Genomic DNA, 25,934 nt, shown 5'->3' with positions numbered 1-25,934 from the left:
ATAAAACTGAGTCACACAGAGTAGGAAAAGATCCTCTCTTCAACATTAGAAGTAGCAAACATTTCTTAGAAAGTACGTGCTCTCCTTCCTGGCAGGTTACGTTTGTGTGTCGGGCATACTGGAACCTGGGCTCTTACCTTTTGCAGACAGTATCTGGTACACATTTTAATGTGTCAAGAAGTTGTGAAAGAGCTGTGGCAGCATAGAGAAGGAACTGTTAACTCATGCTTTCACAGCCAACTTTATTTCCAGGAAAGTTTTACTTTCAAACTTCAACAAGTAAACTCTGGAGGTAGACTTCTTTCTACCTTATAATCGACATCATCTCATTGCTTGTTACATTTACACACATATCACAAAATTATATAAATGCAAGTACACACACAAAAAGTTCCTCTTTCTTCATTTATTACGTAATTAATGCTTTTGTGGCCTTTCAAGTTACAGATCAGCCAAGTATACAGGAAAAATACCTGCTAAACAGTTACTAAAACATGAAAAATGACATTTAAGAACAGAATGCCACTTTCATACTGCAATTGCTTAATCAGTCTTAAGTTAAAAGTTCCCTGTAGTATAATACATATCATTTATATAGATGTGTATATATATATATATCAATAAAAAATAAATAAAATCTGCCCTGAAGGCTCAAATAACTTAGTACAAACAATCCTCACACATACTCATTCTTCCACACATATTTAAATAATTGAGGAACGATTTCAGTACATAAAAAGATGTTTCAATATACAGCTCCATAACATCACTAAAGTGGGTGCACTTACAGAAAAACAATATCAAATGTTTAACATCTTTCCTTTGCTTCACAATAAAATGCAAGAAGTTTTCATTGTGCTTGGGCAACAAAAATTTTCCCATTTTATGGACAGTTTCAAAAATTCTCTGCAAGACTTTGTGAGCTTTGTTGCTACTTGGGATTTACTTCTACATGTACATTCAAAATGTCTCATAATCACCAGAGGCCAAACATTTCTAATATCAAAATGCTTCACACTCTCACACACACACACACACACACACACACACACACACACACTCTCTCTCTCTCTCTCTCTCTCTTCAAAATTTGAACTCACAAATAGAGCAATTTTTATGATTTTGAGGATAGAAATGCAGTCTCCACAAAGAATTGCATAATTCACCTAACTCTCTTGCATACGTCCACCAGGAAAATAACCCTATAAAACAGTCCTCAACATGAACAGATTCCAGTTTTAAGTGCAAAAAAGCTCTCAATTTTCTTCCTTGTTACTTTGCTTGGGCTATATACATTGGCACTTTTAATTCTGTTCCCAGTGATGCATAACACACTCCAACCTGAAAAAGAAGAGACAAAACTTTACACATCCTAATTCGCACCTATACTCCAGCACAACAATAATTTTAAATTGTTAACAATGCAGTAAAAATTCATTAATGTGTAATACAACAAAAGCAATCACGAAAGCTAAAATATAAATTTTACAGCGATTAGATGTAAAGTTTACATAGTAAAATGTAGATGATTAAGTGGCAGTTTTTAGAAGGAAATGACTAAAAAAGATGAAGAGTAATTATATTTGTTTTTAGTTGTTCAGACAACCAGAGAATATTGTGAGTTCATTGCCAACACTATTCAATTTAAAGATGCCCCACAATCTAAGTTCAGCTACAAAGACAGGCTGCCAGCATCACAAATACACTGTAAACACACACATCATTCCTATTGACTCCAACATAAGATGACATCTATATCTACATGATAACTCAGTTATTCACATTTAAGTATTTGGCAGAGGATTCACAGAAACACTTTCAGACTATTTTTCAACCGTTTCTCTTTCAAATTGCACATGTGAAAAACAAACACCTAAATCTTTTGATTCTAGCTCCAATTTTATTATGACAGTCATCGCTCCCTATGTAGGCGGCACTTAAAAAAATATTTTCACATATGAGGGTGAAAGCTGGTGACTGAAATTTCGTCAAACCTCGCACACTTCAATGTAAATGCTTTTTGTTCTAATGACTGCCACCCCTACTCGTGTACCGTATCCGTGACACTATCCCAACTGTTTCGTGATAATACATGGAGAGCTGTACACTATGAACTTTTATTGCGACCTCTGTCAATCCCATCCAGAAAGGACCACGTACTGTGCAGTTATACCACAGAGTAGGATGGACAGTTTTAGTAGTGTAGGCAGTCTCCTTAGTACATTTGTTGAACTTTCTAAGAGTTATGTCAATAACATGAAATTTTTTGTTCACCTTACCACAATATTGCCTATGTGATCATCTCAGTTTAAGTTATTCATAATTGTAAACCCTAGGTATTTAGTTGAATTGTGTCGTTTATCCTCTAACCAAAATTTAATGGATTCCTTTTGGTACTAGTGTGCAGGATTTCACTTTTTATTATTTATGGTCAACTGACAATTTTCACAACATGCATCTGTGCATGCAGATAGGTGTATCTTGCCCAAAATTATTTTGCAATTCGTCTTGATCTTCTTATGACTTTAACAGGTAATAAGAGAGAGCATCATCTGCAAACAAAGTAAGATGGCTGCACCTACAGTCTCTTAAATCATTCATATAGATTAGGAACAGCAAATGAACTATAACACTTCCTTGGGGACACTGGACATCATTTCTGTTTTATTCAGTATAATGAAAAGTCCAGATTGCTACTCACGATATAGTGGAGATGTTGAGTCGCCAGTTGGGGTAACAAAAATATTGTCAAACAAGTAAGCTGTCAGCCGAAAAACCTCCACAGGGATTAGACCGCACGCACTCTCTCCCTCTCCCTCTCGAGCGAACACACACCTCAGTCTCTGGCTGCTGAGGCCAGACAGGAATATTTTTTAAAGTTCCACCTCTACAGCAGTGAAATGGGGGTGGTGGGGACGAAAAGTTTTTTGAAAATATGTTTCTATACAATGAAGGCCTTTTTGGCCAAAAGCTTATTTGTTTGAGTCTCTTTGTTCTGCCTATCTATGACTCAACCCCTCTGGTATATGGTGAGTAGCAATCAATCCTTTTCATAATAATCTCATTATTCCATCCTGGATATTCCATTTTTTAATTCTCTTTAGTCAATGACTTCCCTACACAAACTATGATCTTTCAAACAGGAAATCACTAACCCAGTCACAGAACTGGGACGATGCTCTTTACATAGAATCTGATTAGAAGCCGCTTGTGAGGAATGGTATCAAAACCATTCTGTAAATCTATTCATATAGTATCATCGTGAGAACCTCTGCCCAATAGCACTCATTACTTCAAGTGAATACAGAAACTAGGTGGGTTTAACAAGAATGATATTATCTGGATCAGAGCCAGTTACATAAATCTGACCATCACAGACCGTGTCCTTTATCGTTCCATTGTTCACGATAAGACACCAACTTTGGCAATAAAAAAAACGACGTGTCATTCGGTGGCTGAAACGATGAAAAGTGGATTTCAGAGAAACTTTGAAGAACGAGGAATTACTCAAAACTGTGGCATAACAGAAACCACAATTTCCAACATATGTAATTGATGAAATTGCTAAAAGGCACGAGCATGAAACTGGCTTCCTCCACATCACTGTCGTTTCAATGCCATTGAAGGGATACAGACATAAGTAAAAAATTACGTTGCTGGAAACAATACAAAATTCACCATCTCTGAAACTGAAACTTTTCTTGTAGCAGCTATCAATCAAATGGCAAGCAAGACGTGGACAAAAATCGTGAACAGTACTGGAAGTTTCATCAGAGACGCAGCCAAAAATGAAAGCGTTGTGGAAGAATGCATAGAAAATTTAATTACACATCTGTGAGGGAGCAGTGAAAGTTCGAGCACTGCTCAAGAAGACATATTTAAATCTGATTCCGACAATGCAGAGAGAGGTGTTTTCCCATTAACATAACTACAACACTTAAGAATATAAGAAAGGAGCATGCCACAGACCTATCATAATACTGTGAGCACCATCTTCAGATCATAACTGTTAATATACTGATAAATTATTTTATCATTCATTGCAGAACTAATTAACATTGATAACAGGTAACTATGGAAACCTAAACTGCAAATGTTAAACTATTTGCGAAAATATTTCTCATTTCTATTGTGCAGTTTGACATATAACTTTACGATCTTTCATAATATTAAATACTAAATAGGCAGCACCGGGCATCATGACTGGACTTTTTCACCGTCTACCTATACCATTTACTCCTGGTCGTACTACGGAAGATCATTCGCATTTTCAAAAAGGGTCGTCCAAGAGATGTAGGGATGGCTAGAGGACAAATGTTAGGATGTAGAGGCTTATCTCACTAGGGGCAAGATAGATACTGCCTACAGGAAAATTAAAGAGGCCTTTGGAGAAAAGAGAAACACTTGTATGAATATCAAGAGCTCAGATGGAAACCCAGTTCTAAGCCAAGAAAGGAAAGCAGAAAGGTGGAAGGAGTGTATAGAGGGTCTATACAAGGGCGATGTACTTGAGGGCAATATTATGGAAATGGAAGAGGATGTAGATGAAGATGAAATGGGAGATACAATACTGCGTGATGAGTTTGACAGAGCACTGAAAGACCCGAGTCGAAACAAGGCCCCGGGGGTAGACAACATTCCATTAGAACTACTGATAGCCTTGGGAGAGCCAGTCCTGACAAAACTCTACCATCTGGTGAGCAAGATGTATGAGACAGGCGAAATTCCCTCAGACTTCAAGAAGAATACAATAATTATAATCCCAAAGAAAGCAGGTGTTGACAGATGTGAAAATTACCGAACAATCAGTTTAACAAGTCACAGCTGCAAAATACCAACGCGAATTCTTTACAGGCGAATGGAAAAACTGGTACAAGCCGACCTCGGCGAAGATCAGTTTGGATTCCGCAGAAATGTTGGAACACGTAAGGCAATACTGACCGTACGACTTATCTTAGAAAATAGAGTAAGGAAAAGCAAACCTACATTTCTAGCATTTGTAGTCTTAGAGAAAGCGTTTGACAATGTTGACTGTAATACTCTCTTTCAAATTCGCAAGGTGGCAGGGGTAAAATACAGGGAGTGAAAAGCTATTTACAATCTGTACAGAAACCAGATGGCAGTTATAAGGGTTGAGGGGCATGAAAGGGAAGCAGCGGTTGGGAAGGGAGTGAGACAGGGTTGTAGCCTGTCCCTGATGTTATTCAATCTGTATATTGAGCAAGCAGTAAAGGAAACAAAAGAAAAATTCGGAGTAGGTATTAAAGTCCATGGAGAAGAAATACAAACGTTGAGGTTCGCCGATGACATTGTAATTCTGTCAGAGACAGCAAATGACTTGGAAGAGCAGTTGAATGGAATGGACAGTGTCTTGAAAGGAGGATATAATATGAACATAAACAGAAGCGAAACAAGGATAATGGAATGTAGTTGAATTAAGTTGGGTGATGCTGAGGAAATTAGATTAGGAAATGAGACACTTAAAGTAGTAAAGGAGTTTTGCTATTTGGGGAGCAAAATAACTGATGATGGTCGAAGTAGAGATGATATAAAATGTAGACTGGCAATGGCAAGGAAAGTGTTTCTGAAGAAGAGAAATTTCTTAACATCGAGTATAGATTTAATTGTCAGACAGTCGTTTCTGAAAGTATTTGTATGGAGTGTAGCCATCTATGGAAGTGAAACATGGACGATAAATAGTTTAGACAAGAAGAGAATAGATGCTTTCGAAATGTGGTGCTACAGAAGAATGCTGAAGATTAGATGGGTAGATCACATAACTAATGAGGAGGTATTGAATAGAATTGGGGAGATGAGGAATTTGTGGCACAACTTGACAAAAAGAAGGGACCGGTTAGTAGGACATGTTCTGAGGCATCAAGGGATCACCAATTTAGCATTGGAGGGCTGCATGGGGGGTAAAAATCGTAGAGACCAAGAGATGAATACACTAAGCAGATTCAGATGGATGTAGGTTGCAGTAAGTACTGGGAGATGAAGAAGCTTGCCCAGGATAGGGTAGCATGGAGAACTGCATCGAACCAGTCTCAGGACTGAATACAACAACAACAACAACAACAACAACAACAACAACCGAAATCATTAAAACTGCATTTGTTGTGCGATGTTGGAACAAATTCTGAGCTCAAACGTAATGAGATTACTTGAACATAATGACTGCCACCTCCCTGCCAACCAGCATGGAGTTTGGAGACACACATCATGTCAAACCCAGCTCTCACTTTTTTCACACGACATCCTGAAAGCCGGCAATCAGGTAGATACAGTATTTCTCGATTTCTTAAAAGGATTTGATTCATTACCACATCTACGCTTACTGTCAAAACTATGATCGTAGGGGGTATCGAGTGAAATTTGTGACTGGATTGAGGACTTCTCGGTACAGAGGATGGAGCATATTATCTTGGGTGGAGAGTCATCACCTGTAGAAGTAACTTTGGGTGTAATCCAGGATAGTGTGTTCGGTCCCTTGCTGTTTATGTCTTATATTAATGATCTCGCAGACAATATTAATAGTAACCTACGGCTTTTCGCCGACGATGCAGCTACCTACGATGACTTACTATCTCGATGAAGCTGTACAAATATTCAGTCAAACCTCGATAAGATTCCGTGGTAGTGCAAATGTTGACAACTTGCTTTAAATGTTTATAAACATAAAACTGTGCACTTCCCAAAAGAAAAATACGTAGCTGCCTATGACTATAACCAAGTGGGGTGGTGCAGTGGTTAGTACACTGGACTCCTATTCAGGAAGACGACGATTCAAATCCACATCTGCCCATCCCGATTTAGGTTTTCTGTGATTTCCCTAAATCTCTTCAGGCAAATGCCAGGACAGTTCCTCAGAAAGTGCACGGCCGACTTCCTTCACTGGCCTTATCTAATCCGGCGAGAGTAATGACCTCACTGTTTGGTGATCCAAATGATCTTGTCACATCTAGAAAGATGAATACTAGTATTTTCTTGTGTGTTTTTATATACTTTTTCTACATACAGTATAGAACAATTATCTTTTTTTTCATACCTTTAATTTTGTAAAATTTCAAGTTAACATAACTAGCACACAAAAATCCTACAAGCAGCAAAAATTATCCTATACTAGCTCGTGTAAATCTTTGTAATGTACTTTCTTCTAATTGTATTATCTTTTACTCGGTGTCGAGAGCTTTTCGGTGGGAGATATTATCCCGAGTATCTTACAAGCTCGGCACGCAGTAATGTGTTGTCAAATTGTGCAATGTTGTAACACTGCTACGCTTTACAGAACTGTGTGGTAGAATGTGATGTACCACAGTGGAAAGTGAACAAATTTATGAAAAGTTACATAATTACAATATCAGCATTTCCTCTATATGGCAAATAGCAACTATCATTTCCATAATACTGTTACATTACATCCTGGATTTTCCATTGTTTTACAGAAAGTTGATTATGCTGTTTATTTTGAAAAATCCTGAAGCACGTGAAGTTTTTCAATGTTTAAAAAATGAATCCAGGAATTTTCTGTAAATAATGCAGTGATGATGCAAAAAGTCAATGAGATGATCCAGATACAATGTTAAGCATTTAAAAAAAAAGGTAAGATTCCTGCTTTTGAGAAACTTTTTAAAATCTATTGCAAAAATACTAATAAATTTTCTCGAATAGATTTAAATTACCTGCATAAAAAGCATCACTGAATAATAAGAACAAATATAACATTATACGCCTAAAATGTGTGTTCACGATACAATGAACAAGTATCAGCGACAGAGCACTTCCACTAGTGTAGATGGTAGTCAGGTGTGTTCCGGTAAGTTCCTCACTCGTGTTCTGCCAACACCTGTCTTTCTGCGAGCCACAGGAGGAAGCTGGCATTCTCCTCACATCACTTCACACTCGCCTCAACGTGCACGGCATTTGTTTATGCAGTCTGCTGTTATTCGCATTAAATGATTTTGTTATTTGAGGTGAGTTGTGAGTAATGGAGTGGCCAGAAGAGAATGTAGTACTGTCTATATAATAAAAACAAAGGTGATGTAACCTACCAAACTAAAGTGTTGGTATGTTGATAGAGACACTAACAAACACAAACACACACACAAAATTCAAGCTTTCGCAACCCACGGTTGCTTCATCAGGAAAGAGGGAAGGAGAGGGAAAGACGAAAGGATGTGGTTTTTAAGGGAGAGGGTAAGGAGTCATTCCAATCCTGGGAGCAGAAAGACTTACCTTAGGGGGGAAAAGGGACAGGTATACACCCACCCACACACACACATATCCATCCGCACATACACAGACACAAGCAGACATATATATATGATATGTTTTAGATACATTTTTCCCACGTGGAATGTTTCCCTCTATTATACATCGATATAATAATATAGATGTCATAGGTGCTTGTGAGATCCAAGAAATCCACAGAACAAAATGCTGTACAAAAAGTACAGTTTTTAAAATATTAAATCACTATTTGACTGTGTATTACTATATTTATCTACTGAACTATCTACACTTTTGGCTCTTATGCCATTATCAAGCACACGCTAGAAGTTGTTAGACCATTATTTTGTCAATCTGTTACAGCAGTCCAAAGCAAATGAACAAGACTAACTCGTGTCTAAGATCTAACCTAGGAGACAGCATTGTGAATCACCATCTTTGCATTTACGCGTGTACCTCAGATCTTTAATAACATGAAGTGAACACAGATTTTGCACTGTGAAGAGATCAAAGCCTGCCGTCGACAGCTGTCACCCGTTCCGTACCGAGAAGTCCCTCCTGTAGCCTAGCCGCCCACGGCCATCCCATCTGTAGTGAAGAGCAGCCCCTGAAGGGGTTACTGAGGCCGCCGTACCTTCCCAACTACGTACAAAAACAGATCTTCCGTACCTTACCTGTCCGGTCACCCACCATCTCCCAAAGTCCCACCGGCCACAGAGGTGCATTCCCCTCGTGAGAATTGTACTCTCCGCAAGGGTTTCGACTACCTCTCGTCGTGCCTCGAAATGAAGAATGTTCTACCCACTATCCTCCCCTCCCCCTCCCACACTGGTATTCTGCCATCCACTGAATCTACACAATATACTCGTCCATCACTTCACAACGTCTGCTCTCAACTTCTTGCCTCATGGCTCATATCCCTCTAATAATCCTAGATGCAAGACCTGTCCCATACATCCTCCAACCACCACCAGCACCACCACCACCACCACCACATACTCTGTCGAGGCAAAAACATCACCTATCCCATCAAAGGCAGGGCTACCTGTGAAACCAGTCACGTAATCTACAAGGAAAGCTGTAACCACTGTGCTACATTATACGTGGGCACGATAACCGGCAAACTTTTTGTCCACACGAATGCCTACTGACAAACTGTGGCTGGGTAAAAGCTGGACCATCCCATTGCTAAACACGCAGCCCAACATGATGTTCTTAATTTCTGTCACTGCTCCATAGCCTTCCCACCTACTCCAGCTTTTCTGAACTGCACAGGTGGGAACTCTCCCTGTAATATACAATTTTCCGTAGCCCTCCTGGCCTCAACCTTCATTACTCATTGTCCTACCCATCTAGCCCAGTCCCTGTTCCCATTCCAGCCCTCTATTCCACCAAGGCACCCACAGTATTTCACTCCTTTCCTTTTCCGCCAGTCCTGACAAAACTCTACCATCTGGTGAGCAAGATCTATGAGACAGGCGAAATTCCCTCAGACTTCAAGAAGAATACAATAATTATAATCCCAAAGAAAGCAGGTGTTGACAGATGTGAAAATTACCGAACAATCAGTTTAACAAGTCACAGCTGCAAAATACCAACGCGAATTCTTTACAGGCGAATGGAAAAACTGGTACAAGCCGACCTCGGCGAAGATCAGTTTGGATTCCGCAGAAATGTTGGAACACGTAAGGCAATACTGACCGTACGACTTATCTTAGAAAATAGAGTAAGGAAAAGCAAACCTACATTTCTAGCATTTGTAGTCTTAGAGAAAGCGTTTGACAATGTTGACTGTAATACTCTCTTTCAAATTCGCAAGGTGGCAGGGGTAAAATACAGGGAGTGAAAAGCTATTTACAATCTGTACAGAAACCAGATGGCAGTTATAAGGGTTGAGGGGCATGAAAGGGAAGCAGCGGTTGGGAAGGGAGTGAGACAGGGTTGTAGCCTGTCCCTGATGTTATTCAATCTGTATATTGAGCAAGCAGTAAAGGAAACAAAAGAAAAATTCGGAGTAGGTATTAAAGTCCATGGAGAAGAAATACAAACGTTGAGGTTCGCCGATGACATTGTAATTCTGTCAGAGACAGCAAAGGACTTGGAAGAGCAGTTGAATGGAATGGACAGTGTCTTGAAAGGAGGATATAATATGAACATAAACAGAAGCGAAACAAGGATAATGGAATGTAGTTGAATTAAGTTGGGTGATGCTGAGGGAATTAGATTAGGAAATGAGACACTTAAAGTAGTAAAGGAGTTTTGCTATTTGGGGAGCAAAATAACTGATGATGGTCGAAGTAGAGATGATATAAAATGTAGACTGGCAATGGCAAGGAAAGTGTTTCTGAAGAAGAGAAATTTCTTAACATCGAGTATAGATTTAATTGTCAGACAGTCGTTTCTGAAAGTATTTGTATGGAGTGTAGCCATCTATGGAAGTGAAACATGGACGATAAATAGTTTAGACAAGAAGAGAATAGATGCTTTCGAAATGTGGTGCTACAGAAGAATGCTGAAGATTAGATGGGTAGATCACATAACTAATGAGGAGGTATTGAATAGAATTGGGGAGATGAGGAATTTGTGGCACAACTTGACAAAAAGAAGGGACCGGTTAGTAGGACATGTTCTGAGGCATCAAGGGATCACCAATTTAGCATTGGAGGGCTGCATGGGGGGTAAAAATCGTAGAGACCAAGAGATGAATACACTAAGCAGATTCAGATGGATGTAGGTTGCAGTAAGTACTGGGAGATGAAGAAGCTTGCCCAGGATAGGGTAGCATGGAGAACTGCATCGAACCAGTCTCAGGACTGAATACAACAACAACAACAACAACAACAACAACAACAACCGAAATCATTAAAACTGCATTTGTTGTGCGATGTTGGAACAAATTCTGAGCTCAAACGTAATGAGATTACTTGAACATAATGACTGCCACCTCCCTGCCAACCAGCATGGAGTTTGGAGACACACATCATGTCAAACCCAGCTCTCACTTTTTTCACACGACATCCTGAAAGCCGGCAATCAGGTAGATACAGTATTTCTCGATTTCTTAAAAGGATTTGATTCATTACCACATCTACGCTTACTGTCAAAACTATGATCGTAGGGGGTATCGAGTGAAATTTGTGACTGGATTGAGGACTTCTCGGTACAGAGGATGGAGCATATTATCTTGGGTGGAGAGTCATCACCTGTAGAAGTAACTTTGGGTGTAATCCAGGATAGTGTGTTCGGTCCCTTGCTGTTTATGTCTTATATTAATGATCTCGCAGACAATATTAATAGTAACCTACGGCTTTTCGCCGACGATGCAGCTACCTACGATGACTTACTATCTCGATGAAGCTGTACAAATATTCAGTCAAACCTCGATAAGATTCCGTGGTAGTGCAAATGTTGACAACTTGCTTTAAATGTTTATAAACATAAAACTGTGCACTTCCCAAAAGAAAAATACGTAGCTGCCTATGACTATAACCAAGTGGGGTGGTGCAGTGGTTAGTACACTGGACTCCTATTCAGGAAGACGACGATTCAAATCCACATCTGCCCATCCCGATTTAGGTTTTCTGTGATTTCCCTAAATCTCTTCAGGCAAATGCCAGGACAGTTCCTCAGAAAGTGCACGGCCGACTTCCTTCACTGGCCTTATCTAATCCGGCGAGAGTAATGACCTCACTGTTTGGTGATCCAAATGATCTTGTCACATCTAGAAAGATGAATACTAGTATTTTCTTGTGTGTTTTTATATACTTTTTCTACATACAGTATAGAACAATTATCTTTTTTTTCATACCTTTAATTTTGTAAAATTTCAAGTTAACATAACTAGCACACAAAAATCCTACAAGCAGCAAAAATTATCCTATACTAGCTCGTGTAAATCTTTGTAATGTACTTTCTTCTAATTGTATTATCTTTTACTCGGTGTTGAGAGCTTTTCGGTGGGAGATATTATTCCGAGTATCTTACAAGCTCGGCACGCAGTAATGTGTTGTCAAATTGTGCAATGTTGTAACACTGCTACGCTTTACAGAACTGTGTGGTAGAATGTGATGTACCACAGTGGAAAGTGAACAAATTTATGAAAAGTTACATAATTACAATATCAGCATTTCCTCTATATGGCAAATAGCAACTATCATTTCCATAATACTGTTACATTACATCCTGGATTTTCCATTGTTTTACAGAAAGTTGATTATGCTGTTTATTTTGAAAAATCCTGAAGCACGTGAAGTTTTTCAATGTTTAAAAAATGAATCCAGGAATTTTCTGTAAATAATGCAGTGATGATGCAAAAAGTCAATGAGATGATCCAGATACAATGTTAAGCATTTAAAAAAAAAGGTAAGATTCCTGCTTTTGAGAAACTTTTTAAAATCTATTGCAAAAATACTAATAAATTTTCTCGAATAGATTTAAATTACCTGCATAAAAAGCATCACTGAATAATAAGAACAGATATAACATTATACGCCTAAAATGTGTGTTCACGATACAATGAACAAGTATCAGCGACAGAGCACTTCCACTAGTGTAGATGGTAGTCAGGTGTGTTCCGGTAAGTTCCTCACTCGTGTTCTGCCAACACCTGTCTTTCTGCGAGCCACAGGAGGAAGCTGGCATTCTCCTCACATCACTTCACACTCGCCTCAACGTGCACGGCATTTGTTTATGCAGTCTGCTGTTATTCACATTAAATGATTTTGTTATTTGAGGTGAGTTGTGAGTAATGGAGTGGCCAGAAGAGAATGTAGTACTGTCTATATAATAAAAACAAAGGTGATGTAACCTACCAAACTAAAGTGTTGGTATGTTGATAGAGACACTAACAAACACAAACACACACACACACACAAAATTCAAGCTTTCGCAACCCACGGTTGCTTCATCAGGAAAGAGGGAAGGAGAGGGAAAGACGAAAGGATGTGGTTTTTAAGGGAGAGGGTAAGGAGTCATTCCAATCCTGGGAGCAGAAAGACTTACCTTAGGGGGGAAAAGGGACAGGTATACACCCACCCACACACACACATATCCATCCGCACATACACAGACACAAGCAGACATATATATATATGATATGTTTTAGATATATTTTTCCCACGTGGAATGTTTCCCTCTATTATACGTCGATATAATAATATAGATGTCATAGGTGCTTGTGAGATCCAAGAAATCCACAGAACAAAATGCTGTACAAAAAGTACAGTTTTTAAAATATTAAATCACTATTTGACTGTGTATTACTATATTTATCTACTGAACTATCTACACTTTTGGCTCTTATGCCATTATCAAGCACACGCTAGAAGTTGTTAGACCATTATTTTGTCAATCTGTTACAGCAGTCCAAAGCAAATGAACAAGACTAACTCGTGTCTAAGATCTAACCTAGGAGACAGCATTGTGAATCACCATCTTTGCATTTACGCGTGTACCTCAGATCTTTAATAACATGAAGTGAACACAGATTTTGCACTGTGAAGAGATCAAAGCCTGCCGTCGACAGCTGTCACCCGTTCCGTACCGAGAAGTCCCTCCTGTAGCCTAGCCGCCCACGGCCATCCCATCTGTAGTGAAGAGCAGCCCCTGAAGGGGTTACTGAGGCCGCCGTACCTTCCCAACTACGTACAAAAACAGATCTTCCGTACCTTACCTGTCCGGTCACCCACCATCTCCCAAAGTCCCACCGGCCACAGAGGTGCATTCCCCTCGTGAGAATTGTACTCTCCGCAAGGGTTTCGACTACCTCTCGTCGTGCCTCGAAATGAAGAATGTTCTACCCACTATCCTCCCCTCCCCCTCCCACACTGGTATTCCGCCATCCACTGAATCTACACAATATACTCGTCCATCACTTCACAACGTCTGCTCTCAACTTCTTGCCTCATGGCTCATATCCCTCTAATAATCCTAGATGCAAGACCTGTCCCATACATCCTCCAACCACCACCAGCACACCACCACCACCACCACCACCACCACCACCACCACCACATACTCTGTCGAGGCAAAAACATCACCTATCCCATCAAAGGCAGGGCTACCTGTGAAACCAGTCACGTAATCTACAAGGAAAGCTGTAACCACTGTGCTACATTATACGTGGGCACGATAACCGGCAAACTTTTTGTCCACACGAGTGCCTACTGACAAACTGTGGCTGGGTAAAAGCTGGACCATCCCATTGCTAAACACGCAGCCCAACATGATGTTCTTAATTTCTGTCACTGCTCCATAGCCTTCCCACCTACTCCAGCTTTTCTGAACTGCACAGGTGGGAACTCTCCCTGTAATATACAATTTTCCGTAGCCCTCCTGGCCTCAACCTTCATTACTCATTGTCCTACCCATCTAGCCCAGTCCCTGTTCCCATTCCAGCCCTCTATTCCACCAAGGCACCCACAGTATTTCACTCCTTTCCTTTTCCGCTAATGCCCCCCCCCCCCCTGCCAAAAGCCTAGCCTGCCCTATGTCTAGCCTCTCAACTGCATCTTGCTGCCCCCCCCCCCCCCTCGTGTGTATGTGTGTGTGTGTGTGTGTGTGTGTGTGTGTGTGTGTGTGTGTCCATTTCTGAAGTGGACTTATAGCTTACTTTCTCGTAGTCATTTTGTCGTCCCTACCTGTGACTCAGCATCTCTACTATATGGTGAGCAGCAACTATACTTTTCATAATATTGAGAGCTGTCTCACAATTATCAAAGGAGCATTTAATACAATAAACAAACAAATAAAAACCATTTTGACTTCGATTACACAGTCTCCTCTTTGCCCAATTTTACAGTGGACTGTATCAAGTAGCTAATGTGATAGATTGTTGTTGTTGTTGTGGTCTTCAGTCCTGAGACTGGTTTGATGCAGCTCTCCATGCTACTCTATCCTGTGCAAGCTTTTTCATCTCCCAGTACCTATTGCAACCTACATCCTTCTGAATCTGCTTAGTGTATTCATCTCTTGGTCTCCCTCTACGATTTTTACCCTCCACGCTGCCCTCCAATACTAAATTGGTGATCCCTTGATGCCTCAGAACATGTCCTACCAACCGATCCCTTCTTCTGGTCAAGTTGTGCCACAAACTTCTCTTCTCCCCAATCCTATTCAATACTTCCTCATTAGTTATGTGATCTACCCATCTAATTTTCAGCATTCTTCTGTAGCACCACATTTCGAAAGCTTCTATTCTCTTCTTGTCCAAACTATTTATCGTCCATGTTTCACTCCCATGCATGGCTACACTCCATACGAATACTTTCAGAAATGACTTCCTGACACTCAAATCAATACTGAATGTTAACAAATTTCTCCTCTTCAGAAACGCTTTCCTTGCCATTGCCAGCCTACATTTTATATCCTCTCTACTTCGACCATCATCAGTTATTTTGCTCCCCAAATAGCAAAACTTCTTTACTACTTTAAGTGTCTAATTTCCTAATCTAATTCCCTCAGCATCACCCGACTTAATTCGACTACATTCCATTATCCTTGTTTTGCTTTTGTTGATGTTCATCTTATATCCTCCTTTCAAGACACTGTCCATTCCATTCAACTGCTCTTCAAAGTCCTTTGCTGTCTCTGACAGAATTACAATGTCATCGGCTAACCTCAAAGTGATAGTTATTAAGCACTTTTTTCCATTGCATAAATCATACATTACAGACATTACCTTCCCTATATGGGCATTTGTGAAAGTCTCTAATAGTTTCATATACCACTGCGATGAGCAAACACCTGACATGTTATAGCTGTTGAAATATGAAATGCCCATGTAAATGTACACATCATAGAATGAAGGCTTTCAAAGCAGGTGATGTCACCACTTAACATTTCTGGGCTGAGATGGTGTGGTCCGTACATACTGACAACCGGGACGGACGAGGATCGACACCGACCCGAGGGGAAAGTGTTCTCACCATTTATTAGTAAGGTCACTGATCACATTGGAAATATTTTAAGCAAATACGATGTGGAAACTGTTTTCAGACGCACCACGAAAATAAAAGAATGTTTCAGATCTGCAAAAGATAAACGACATCCTCTAGCAACACCAGGTGCCTATAAAATTCCATGCAGTTGTGGATAGGTCTATATAGGCACAACAAAAAGAAGTGTCAACACCCGTCTGGGTGAACAAAAAAGGAACTGCCGCCTCCGGCCATAGCAGAACGTGTTTCAGGAAGATGATCATGAAATAAAGTTTAGTGAGACGACCGTCATAGCAAAGGTGTCTTATTATTATACACAAATGTACAGAGAGGCCATTGAGATTGCCAAACACTGCAAAAATTTTAATAGTAAAGATGAAGGCATTAAGCTGGATAAGATATGGCTGTCAACATTGCAGCAACAGCATGACAATCGATTAATTTCAAAAGAGAAAGTTAGCAGTATCAGAGATCACAGAACAGCCAACGTCACGTTATTGACAGCGACGCCCTCTGGACGGCTTATATATACGGCGCTCACTCGCGCTCTCGTTGCAGTTCGACCATTGTTCTCAGAGGGTACCTTCCGCAGTCAACGTCGGGGGAGAGTTTTATGTATGGACCACAGCATCTCAGTCCGGAAGTGTTAAGTGATGATAAATGTACACAGTCACCGAAAACCAAAGCCTTTCTTCAGTATATGTTGTTCATCAGTAATTAATGTCCTGCTTTTAACCTTCCTCCTCTACTGCAATTGTGAAAAAGCAAAGATCAATAGCTGACATGTGCAAGATTTTGGAATAGGAATAGTGTTAACAAAGGCTGGTGCAGCAATTCGTGGTAAATGCTTTACGTCCACATGTTTCACTCGTCCATAAAAATGCAGACACTGACAGTTTTCTTTTCCTGTGCTGTTTCACTACCTCTCCTCAAGGTCTGCCCAAAAGTTCACCATTCATGGAAAACACGACATTATTACGAAAAGGATAGATTGCCACTCACCATATAGTGCAGATGTTGAGTCGCAGAGAGGCACAACAAAAAGACTGTCACACAAGTAAGCTTTCAGCCAAAAAGGCCTTCATTGGAATTATACAACATGCCCACTCTCCTCTCACACTCTCATGTGCACGTTTTCCACTTCGGAAGAAGGCCTTTCGATCAAAAGCTCAAATGTATTGCAATCTTTTTGTTGTGCCTCTCTGCATCTCAAATCTCCTCTATACAATGATTTCCAATCTATCCTTTTCACACTATCGCCTATGCTCCAGCCTCGATTTTCCATTGTTTAATAGGTAGTATGTACACATCTAATACAGCTGAAACCAGGATATACACATTAGCGAATTTCTTTCTAAGCTTAATATTCTTCATGGAACACAACAAATCTGCAGTGCTACTTTAAGGATGGTTAAATTCATTTGCCAATAATAAACTGTTTTGAGTAATGTTGCCGAGGTGCAATGTACTCCCCAGTTAGAACCTGGTCCATACTCCACACATTTTTAAGAAAAATATTTTACTACCTGTATCATACTCGTCTTTATACATTTCCATCAAACACTTCCCGGCAGCCTAAAAGAGAGCACGGGATCGAGACTCGAACACAGTCCCATTCACAAGGACTAATCTTACTAAATGAGGTATTCGGGCACACCTGGAGGCCCTTCCTCACAGTTTCACATCTGTCAGGACCCCTCTTCTGCTGTCCTCCCAGTCCAGTGCACAGGTTTAATCTGCCAGGAACTTTCAGAACAACACACACTTCACTGCGTACTGAAAGTCAGTTGGGAGCGAATCATTTATCACAGCTGCAAGCAAACAACTAGGCAATTTACACGGTTATTTGCAAGTACCTCCGTATGTTCCGATCACAAGTGTGGGAAAACTACTAGACGTACAGAAAAGAAGAGACGTATCAGTGGATAGAGCATTGCTAGAAGTTTTGTATTGCAGGAGGAATGTCCAGAAAGTAAATAGCATTTTGTAAAAAAACTCATAAAAACAATTTTTTTTCACATCAAACTTTATTTTTACCAGAAAGAGCATTTCTAAATTATTTTTCTACAAAGTTGCTACCATTGTTCACACATTAATCATAGTGGAAACCAACTTTTCTATGCATTCTTCACGGAAAGGTGGCACTGCCACTGCTAAACACCATTGTTTGTGTGCTGTCAAAAGTGCCTCCCTCCAAAATCTTGCTTCAAATTCGAGAAGGAGTAGTAGTCAGAAGGTGCGAGATCGGGGTCGTACGACGAGCGATCGAAGTGCTCCCAATAGAATCGACAAATACGATTTTGAGTGACACCGGCAGAATGGGGACGAGCGTCGTCACGAAGCGACACAGTGTCTCGACAGTATTTCACGCCCTCCGTTTCGAAATTTTCTCAATGTCTCCGAGTATTATACCGCACTGTCAGTTTCACCTCTGGGAATGAACTCGGCAAACAGAAAATGACACAATAAATGGCGTTCAGCAGTGGCCGTCTTCACTGACGACCTCTTTCTAGAAAGAGCGAATAGCAAAGTTAGTTTCTTGCTATGACACATGTTTGGACAATGGTGACAATAATGTAGAAAAATAGTTTAAGAAATTCTCTTTCTTATAAAAATAAATTTTAGTTTTGACACGTTTTTATGAGGCATTTTCCAAAACAATATTTACTTTCCAGACACGCCTCGTAACAGATACAGCGCCGTCGCAGAGTGCACGACGAGGGGCAGGCATGTCAGAACTCTGTGTACAATGGAGCAAAGATTTTTGTGTCCTCGAATTCACTAAATGTGAGTCAACTGTGACGGTTCGAAGACACTCTCTTACCAAATAGCAGGTAAAAGCGCCGACAGACAAAACAGTCCGAGTGTGGTACGACACATTTGGTGAAACTATCTGCTTACGTGGCACAAAGAAAATGAGCTGGCTGGGACCATCAGCACAGAAGGTGGAGTGTGTGCAGGAATAGTTCATCAGGAGTCCCAGAGAGCTGCAGATACAGCAGTATACTACCTCCTGCATTCCACACAAACTTCTGCATTACACTGCATAAAACCTGGATGTGTCACACGTACGCATTACTCTGGACAATCGGCTTCATTCTGACTTCCGATGACTTTCAGCAGCTATTTTAAGAAGTCAGTTTGCAGCTGCAGAGCAACATTCCGTATGTCTGGAAACATCATTCGTGCCGTGTCCTCTTCGAAAGTTCGCAGACAATATTTTTTTAATTTTTTTTTCTTCCCCTCTCCACAGGAAACTGTTACCGATTTTCTGTTTGCGGGCACGCTGCAGCGACGTTCCGTGCTGTAAATACAGCCAGACAGTGTAGGCTTCATTTTGAGCGAGACGGCGCTCCACTACATTTCTTTCTTGCCTCGGTGCCGAACTGCCTCGGCACCGAATCGGACATGTTTCTCACTGTGACTCTCCTCTTCTTCAATCACCTCCACAAGCACCTGACTTAACTCCGGGTGGTTGCTTCTTATAGGGTTATGTTAAAGATCACAAGTTCGTGCCTCCACTGACATTAATTTGGAACAGTTCCAGGGAAGGATAATTCATGTAGTCATTCACAGTGAGGTTTTCGTACTGGTACGGCAAGAGTTTAATTACCACAACATTTTTTGCCGCTTGATTAATGGTGCCCGTATCGAGCACCTGTAATGCGAGTTAAAAACCTGCAGAGGCACCACGTCCTCTGACACGCAGATATTTTCTACATTTCTTATAGTTTCAGTATGGAGGTACATATTAATAACCCTGCATCCATTTCAAAGATCAAACAATAATATCATGAAAAAGTCAATATGTTACTCACAGAACTTTGTGTGTGTGTGTGTGTGTGTGTGTGTGTGTGTGTGTGTGTGTGTGTTGCTTTAAAAAGACAGGGGGGGTGGAGGGGGGGGGGGTGGGGGGCCAGACTGCTTGTCATCTGTCCCTTGTTCCAAATAAAACAATGCCACAAGGGTGAGAATAAAACAAACAAGACTTACAACACAAAACAAAAAGAAAGGAAAAACCACAAGAATGACCGAAGAGCAACAAACACAAATGGACAAAAGGATACATGAAAACCATAAATGCAAGAAACAGGTAGAAGAGATTAAAACGAGAAAGAAGATTATTATGGCTGGCTGACCATGAGAATAAAAAGGAGAAGCCAGCCACTCTGCAACACATTAAACCTACACCTTAGAAGCACTACGGTGGGGGATACAAAGGGACAAAGAACATGGTTGGTTGGTTTGGGGGGATTAAAGGGACCAGACTGCTATGGTCATCGGTCCCTTTTTCCAAAGACAAAGAACACCCACAGAGAATAAAAACGAGGAACAGAAGAGATCACAGACGATATAGAACAAGAGAAACTGAGACAAAGACAAGACAAAACGAACTAAAACCACACAGAGTGTGACGATGGTTGGCCGACCATAGAAATAAAAAGGAAAAGCCAACCACTTGAAACACATTAAAAAATCAGTTTAAAACCGGAGACCAAGGGCCAGAATCAACACAAAACAATAAGATAAAAACAGAAACACTCAGATTAAAGAATAAAAACCCCCTGCCCAAATAAAACGTAAAACTAAGTCAGCCATAGCCGAGTCATCTGCTAAAAGGGCAGGGAGCGAGTCAGGCAGTGCGAATGACTGCCTGAGCGCAGCTAAAAACGGACACTCCAATAAAACATGAACCACGGATAAAACGGAGCCGCAGCGACATAGAGGCGCGTCCTCATGGCGCAATAAGTGGCCGTGCGTAAGCCGAGTGTGCCCAATGCGCAGCCGGCAGAGGACAACAGACTCCTTGCGAGAGACCCGCAAGGAGGAGCGCCACACACCGGTAGCTCCCTTGATGGCCCGAAGTTTGTTGCGTGAAGGTAGGCCGCGCCATTCAGTGTCCCAAAGGGCCAGAATTTTGCGGCACAGGAACGCTCGCAAATCTGTCTCCGGGAGGCCAACGTCCAGAGATGGTGCACTAGTCGCCTCTTTCGCCAGCCGGTCAACATTCTCGTTGCCGGGGATCCCAACATGGCCTGGGGTCCACACGAAGACCGCAGAGCAGCCGCAACGCGCAAGAGTATGCAGGGACTCATGGATAGCCATCACCAGACGGGAACGAGGAAAACACTGGTCGAGTGCTCGTAAACTGCTCAGGGAATCGCTACAGATAACTAAGGACTCACCTGAGCAGGAGCGGATATATTCTAGGGCTCGAAAGATGGTGACCAGCTCAGCAGTGTAAACGCTGCAGCCAGCCGGCAAGGAACGTTGTTCGGAATGGTCCCCTAGAGTGAGCGCATAACCGACTCGACCAGCAACCATCGAGCCGTCGGTGTAAACAATGCCAGAGCCCTGATACGTGGCCAGGATGGAATAAAAGCGGCGGCGGAAGGCCTCTGGAGGGACTGAGTCCTTCGAGCCCTGTGCCAAGTCTAGCCGAAGGCAAGGGCGAGGAACGCACCACGGGGGTGTACGCAGAGGTGCCCGGAAAAGAGGCGGAACAGGGACAAGCCCAAGCCCGGAGAGAAGCTCCTTGACGTGTATGGCGATCGGACAACCCGACCGGGGCCGACGTTCCGGCAGATGGACGACCGACTGCGGGAACAGGAGACGATAGTGAGGATGCCCGGGCGAGCTTAGAACATGGGCAGCATAAGCGGCCAGCAAACGTTGGCGTCGGAACCGCAGTGGAGGGACACCTGCCTCCACGAGTAAGCTGTCCACAGGGCTGGTGCGGAAAGCACCAGTGGCAAGGCGTATCCCGCTGTGGAGAATTGGGTCCAGCACCCGCAACGCAGACGGGGATGCTGAGCCATATGCCAGGCACCCATAATCCAGACGGGACTGGATTAACGCCTGGTAGAGCCGTAACAGGGTAGAGCGGTCGGGTCCCCAGCGGGTGTGGCTCAAACATCGGAGTGCATTGAGATGCCGCCAACACGTCTGTTTGAGCTGCCGGATATGAGGCAGCCAAGTCAACCGGGCATCGAAAACCACCCCCAAAAACCTGTGGGTCTCCACCACAGCAAGGAGTTCATCGGCAAGATAAAGCCGCGGCTCAGGATGGACTGTTCGGCGCCGGCAGAAATGCATAACGCGGGTCTTGGCTGCCGAAAACTGAAACCCATGCGCTACAGCCCAAGACTGCGCCTTACGGATAGCGCCCTGGAGCTGACGTTCAACAGCTGCAATGCCAGGAGAGCTGTAATAAAGGCAGAAGTCGTCAGCATACAGGGAAGCGGAGACAGAATTTCCCACGGCCGCAGCAAGCCCGTTAATGGCTATTAAAAACAGACACTTAAAACAGAGCCCTGTGGCACACCGTTCTCCTGGACGTGGGAGGAACTATACGAGGCCGCGACTTGCACGCGGAAGGTACGACACGACAGAAAATTGCGGATAAAAATCGGCAGAGGACCCCGAAGACCCCATCCATGAAGCGTAGAAAGAATGTGATGACGCCATGTCCTATCGTACGCCTTCCGCATGTCGAAAAAGACAGCGACCAGGTGCTGACGGCGGGCAAAAGCAGTACGGATGGCCGACTCCAGACGCACTAGATTGTCGGCGGCGGAGCGGCCTTTACGGAACCCACCCTGAGATGGAGCCAGAAGGCTCCGAGACTCCAGTACCCAACTCAAATGCCGGCTTACCATCCGTTCAAGCAACTTGCAAAGAACGTTGGTGAGGCTAATGGGACGGTAGCTGTCCACCTCCAAAGGGCTCTTGCCACGTTTCAGAGTGGGGATAACAATACTTTCCCACCATTGCGACGGAAACTCACCCTCGACCCAAATACGGTTGTCAAGGTCGAGGATCCGTCGCTGGCAGTCCACTGAAAGGTGTTTCAGCATCTGACAATGGATGCCATCTGGCCCAATAGCGGTATCAGGGCAAGAGGCTAGGGCACTGCGAAATTCCCACTCACTGAATGGAACATTGTAGGATTCAGGATGGTGGGTGCGAAACGAAAGGTTCCGACGTTCCATCCGCTCTTTAATGGAGCGGATGGCCAGGGGGTAACTCGCAGAAGCGGAACTCATAGAAAAATGCTCTGCCAAGCGGTTTGCAATGACGTCGGAGTCAGTACAAACTGCTCCATTCAGTGAGAGCGCAGGGACGCTGACAGGGGTTCGGTAGCAATAGATGCGTCGAATCTTGGCCCAGACCTGCGATGGAGTGACATGGAGGCCAATGGTGGCCACATACCGCTCCCAGCACTCCTGCTTGCGTTGGCGGATAAGGCGGCGGGCTCGAGCACGCAGCCGTTTGAAGGCGATGAGGTGTTCAATGCAGGGATGTCGCTTGTGACGCTGGAGCGCCCGCCGGCCATCTTTAATCGCTTCCGCGATCTCAGGCGACCACCAAGGCACAGTCCGCTGCCGAAGGGACCCAGAAGAACGGGGAAAGGAAGATTCTGCGGCAGTAACGATGACGGTGGTGATGGAGTGAACCACCGCATTAGAGAGAGGCTCAATAGCGGCAGTGGAGGAAAACAAGTCCCTGTGAGCCTTATTCATAGCCCATCTGCTGCGGCGCCCAGAAGAGTGACGCCGTGGCAGTGACAGAAAGATCGGAAAGTGGTCACTACCACACAGGTCGTCATGCACACTCCATTGGACAGACGGTAAGAGGCTAGGGCTGCAGATCGAAAGGTCAATGGCGGAGTACGTGCCATGCGCCACGCTGAAGTGTGTGAAAGAACCATCATTTTAAAGCGAAAGATCGAGCTGTGCCAAAAAATGCTCAATGGTGGCGCCTCGACGGAGGGTTATGGGCGTTGAAGTCGCCCAATAGCAAGAAAGGTGGCGGCAATTGGGCGACCAGTGCAGCCAGGACATGCTGCGAGACATCACCATCCGGTGGAATGTAAAGACTGCAGACGGTAACAGCCTGTGGCGCCCACACGCGTACAGCGACAGCCTCTAAAGGCGTCTGGAGAGGGACAGACTCGCTGTGCAGAGTGTGAAGGACATATATGCAGACGCCACCAGACACCCTTTCATAAGCTGCTCGGTTCTTGTAATAACCCCGATAGCCACGGAGGGCGGGGGTTCGCATCGCTGGAAACCAAGTTTCCTGGAGAGCAATGCAGAAGAAAGGGCGAAGGCTGAGAAGTTGGCGGAGCTCAGCTAAATGGTGGAAAAAACCGCCGCAGTTCCACTGGAGGATGGTATTGTCCATGGCTGAGAAAGGCGTGAAAGGACTGGGAAGGCAATTTACGCCGCTTGTTCACTCACTGCCACCGATTCAGTACCCGTACGAGAGGCATCCATGGCGTCTGAGGGACCAGCGAGATCAAGGTCCTCAGCGGACGCTAGAATCTCGACTTCATCCTCAGACGCAGAGCGCGAAAGGTGCGGTGGGGTTGGTTGCCACCGCAAGTTCTTTGGCCTTAGAGGTCTTTCTCTTGGACTTCTCTCGCTGAACCTTGGGTTTCACCGGCTGGGAAGGCTTCACCGATTCAGTCTCCGGGACAGAGGAGGATCGTGAAGCCCTACGCCCGGCCGCTGGTGAGGACTTATGCCACTGGTGGCCGTCATCCTTCCCGCTGGTGGAACCCTGGGAAGGGAGGGTCCCAAGGGAACTCTTACGGGCGAGAGTAGTCGAAGAAGTTAGACGCTTCTCCGGCTGAGAAGCGGGGACGGACGTCCCCGACGGGTGGGAGGAGGTTGCTCCTGAGGGAGGTGGTGCAGGAGCAACCTGTTGGGTAGAGCCCCCCACGGGCAAGGGGGCAGGAGGAGTCTTACTGCTTATCGAGCTGGCTGGAAGTCTCGAAACTGATGGAGCTAGCACAGTTGTTGCAGCAGCTGCATAAGAAGATGTCATTCTCACAGGATGGAGTCTGTCATATTTCCGTTTGGCCTCAGTATAGGTCAGCCGGTCCAAGGTCTTATATTCCATGATTTTGCGCTCTTTCTGAAAGACTTTGCAGTCAGGCGAGCAAGGTGAATGGTGCTCCCCGCAGTTGACGCAGATGGGAGGCGGGGCACATGGAGTATCGGGATGAGATGGGCGTCCGCAATCGCGACATGTGAGGCTGGAAGTGCAGCGGGAAGACATATGGCCGAACTTCCAGCACTTGAAGCACCGCATCGGGGGAGGGATATAGGGCTTGACGTCACATCGGTAGACCATCACCTTGACCTTTTCCGGTAACGTATCACCCTCGAAGGCCAAGATGAAGGCACCGGTAGCAACCTGATTGTCCCTCGGACCGCGATGAACGCGCCGGACGAAATGAACACCTCTACGTTCTAAGTTGGCGCGCAGCTCGTCATCAGACTGCAAAAGGAGGTCCCTATGGAAAACAACACCCTGGACCATATTTAAACACTTATGTGGTGTAATAGAAACGTTAACATCCCCCAACTTGTCACAAGCAAGTAACCTGCGGGACTGGGCGGAGGATGCCGTTTGTATCAGTACTGACCCAGAGCGCATTTTAGACAAGCCCTCCACCTCCCCAAACTTGTCCTCTAAATGCTCGACGAAGAACTGAGGCTTTGTGGAGAGAAAAGACTCCCCATCAGCTCTCGTGCAAACTAAGAATCGGGGCGAATAACTGTTACCTCCATCCTGAGACTTACGCTCTTCCCACGGCGTGGCCAGGGAGGGGAACGTTTTCGGATGGTACTTCTGAGCATTAAATTGAGCCCGAGAACGCTTAGAGACTGCTGGCGGCTGGCCGCCAGCGAGAGATGATGTACCACGCTTCATTGCGGGTCATCCGCCCTGATGCCACCTACTCCGACCAAGGGCCCT

The 25,934-nt window shown here is 43.6% G+C and overlaps 1 protein-coding gene across 2 annotated transcripts in view; it reads right to left on the bottom strand.

Annotated features, from left to right (window-relative positions):
- Nucleotides 1-394: 394 nt before the first annotated feature.
- Nucleotides 395-25,934, bottom strand: part of LOC124552230 (protein Lilipod) — a 370,834-nt gene continuing 345,294 nt past the window's right edge. For both annotated transcript variants that reach the window (XM_047126502.1, XM_047126503.1), the window contains one exon: nt 395-1,341. The gene's annotated coding sequence lies outside the window, so the exon portion shown is untranslated. The remainder of the gene's footprint in view (nt 1,342-25,934) is intronic.

Source organism: Schistocerca americana, chromosome 10 (genome assembly GCF_021461395.2).
Source record: "Schistocerca americana isolate TAMUIC-IGC-003095 chromosome 10, iqSchAmer2.1, whole genome shotgun sequence".
Classification (NCBI taxonomy): Eukaryota; Metazoa; Arthropoda; class Insecta; order Orthoptera; family Acrididae; genus Schistocerca; species Schistocerca americana.
The sequence above is the reverse complement of the archived record's forward strand: the minus strand, read 5'-3'. Positions and strand labels throughout refer to the sequence as shown.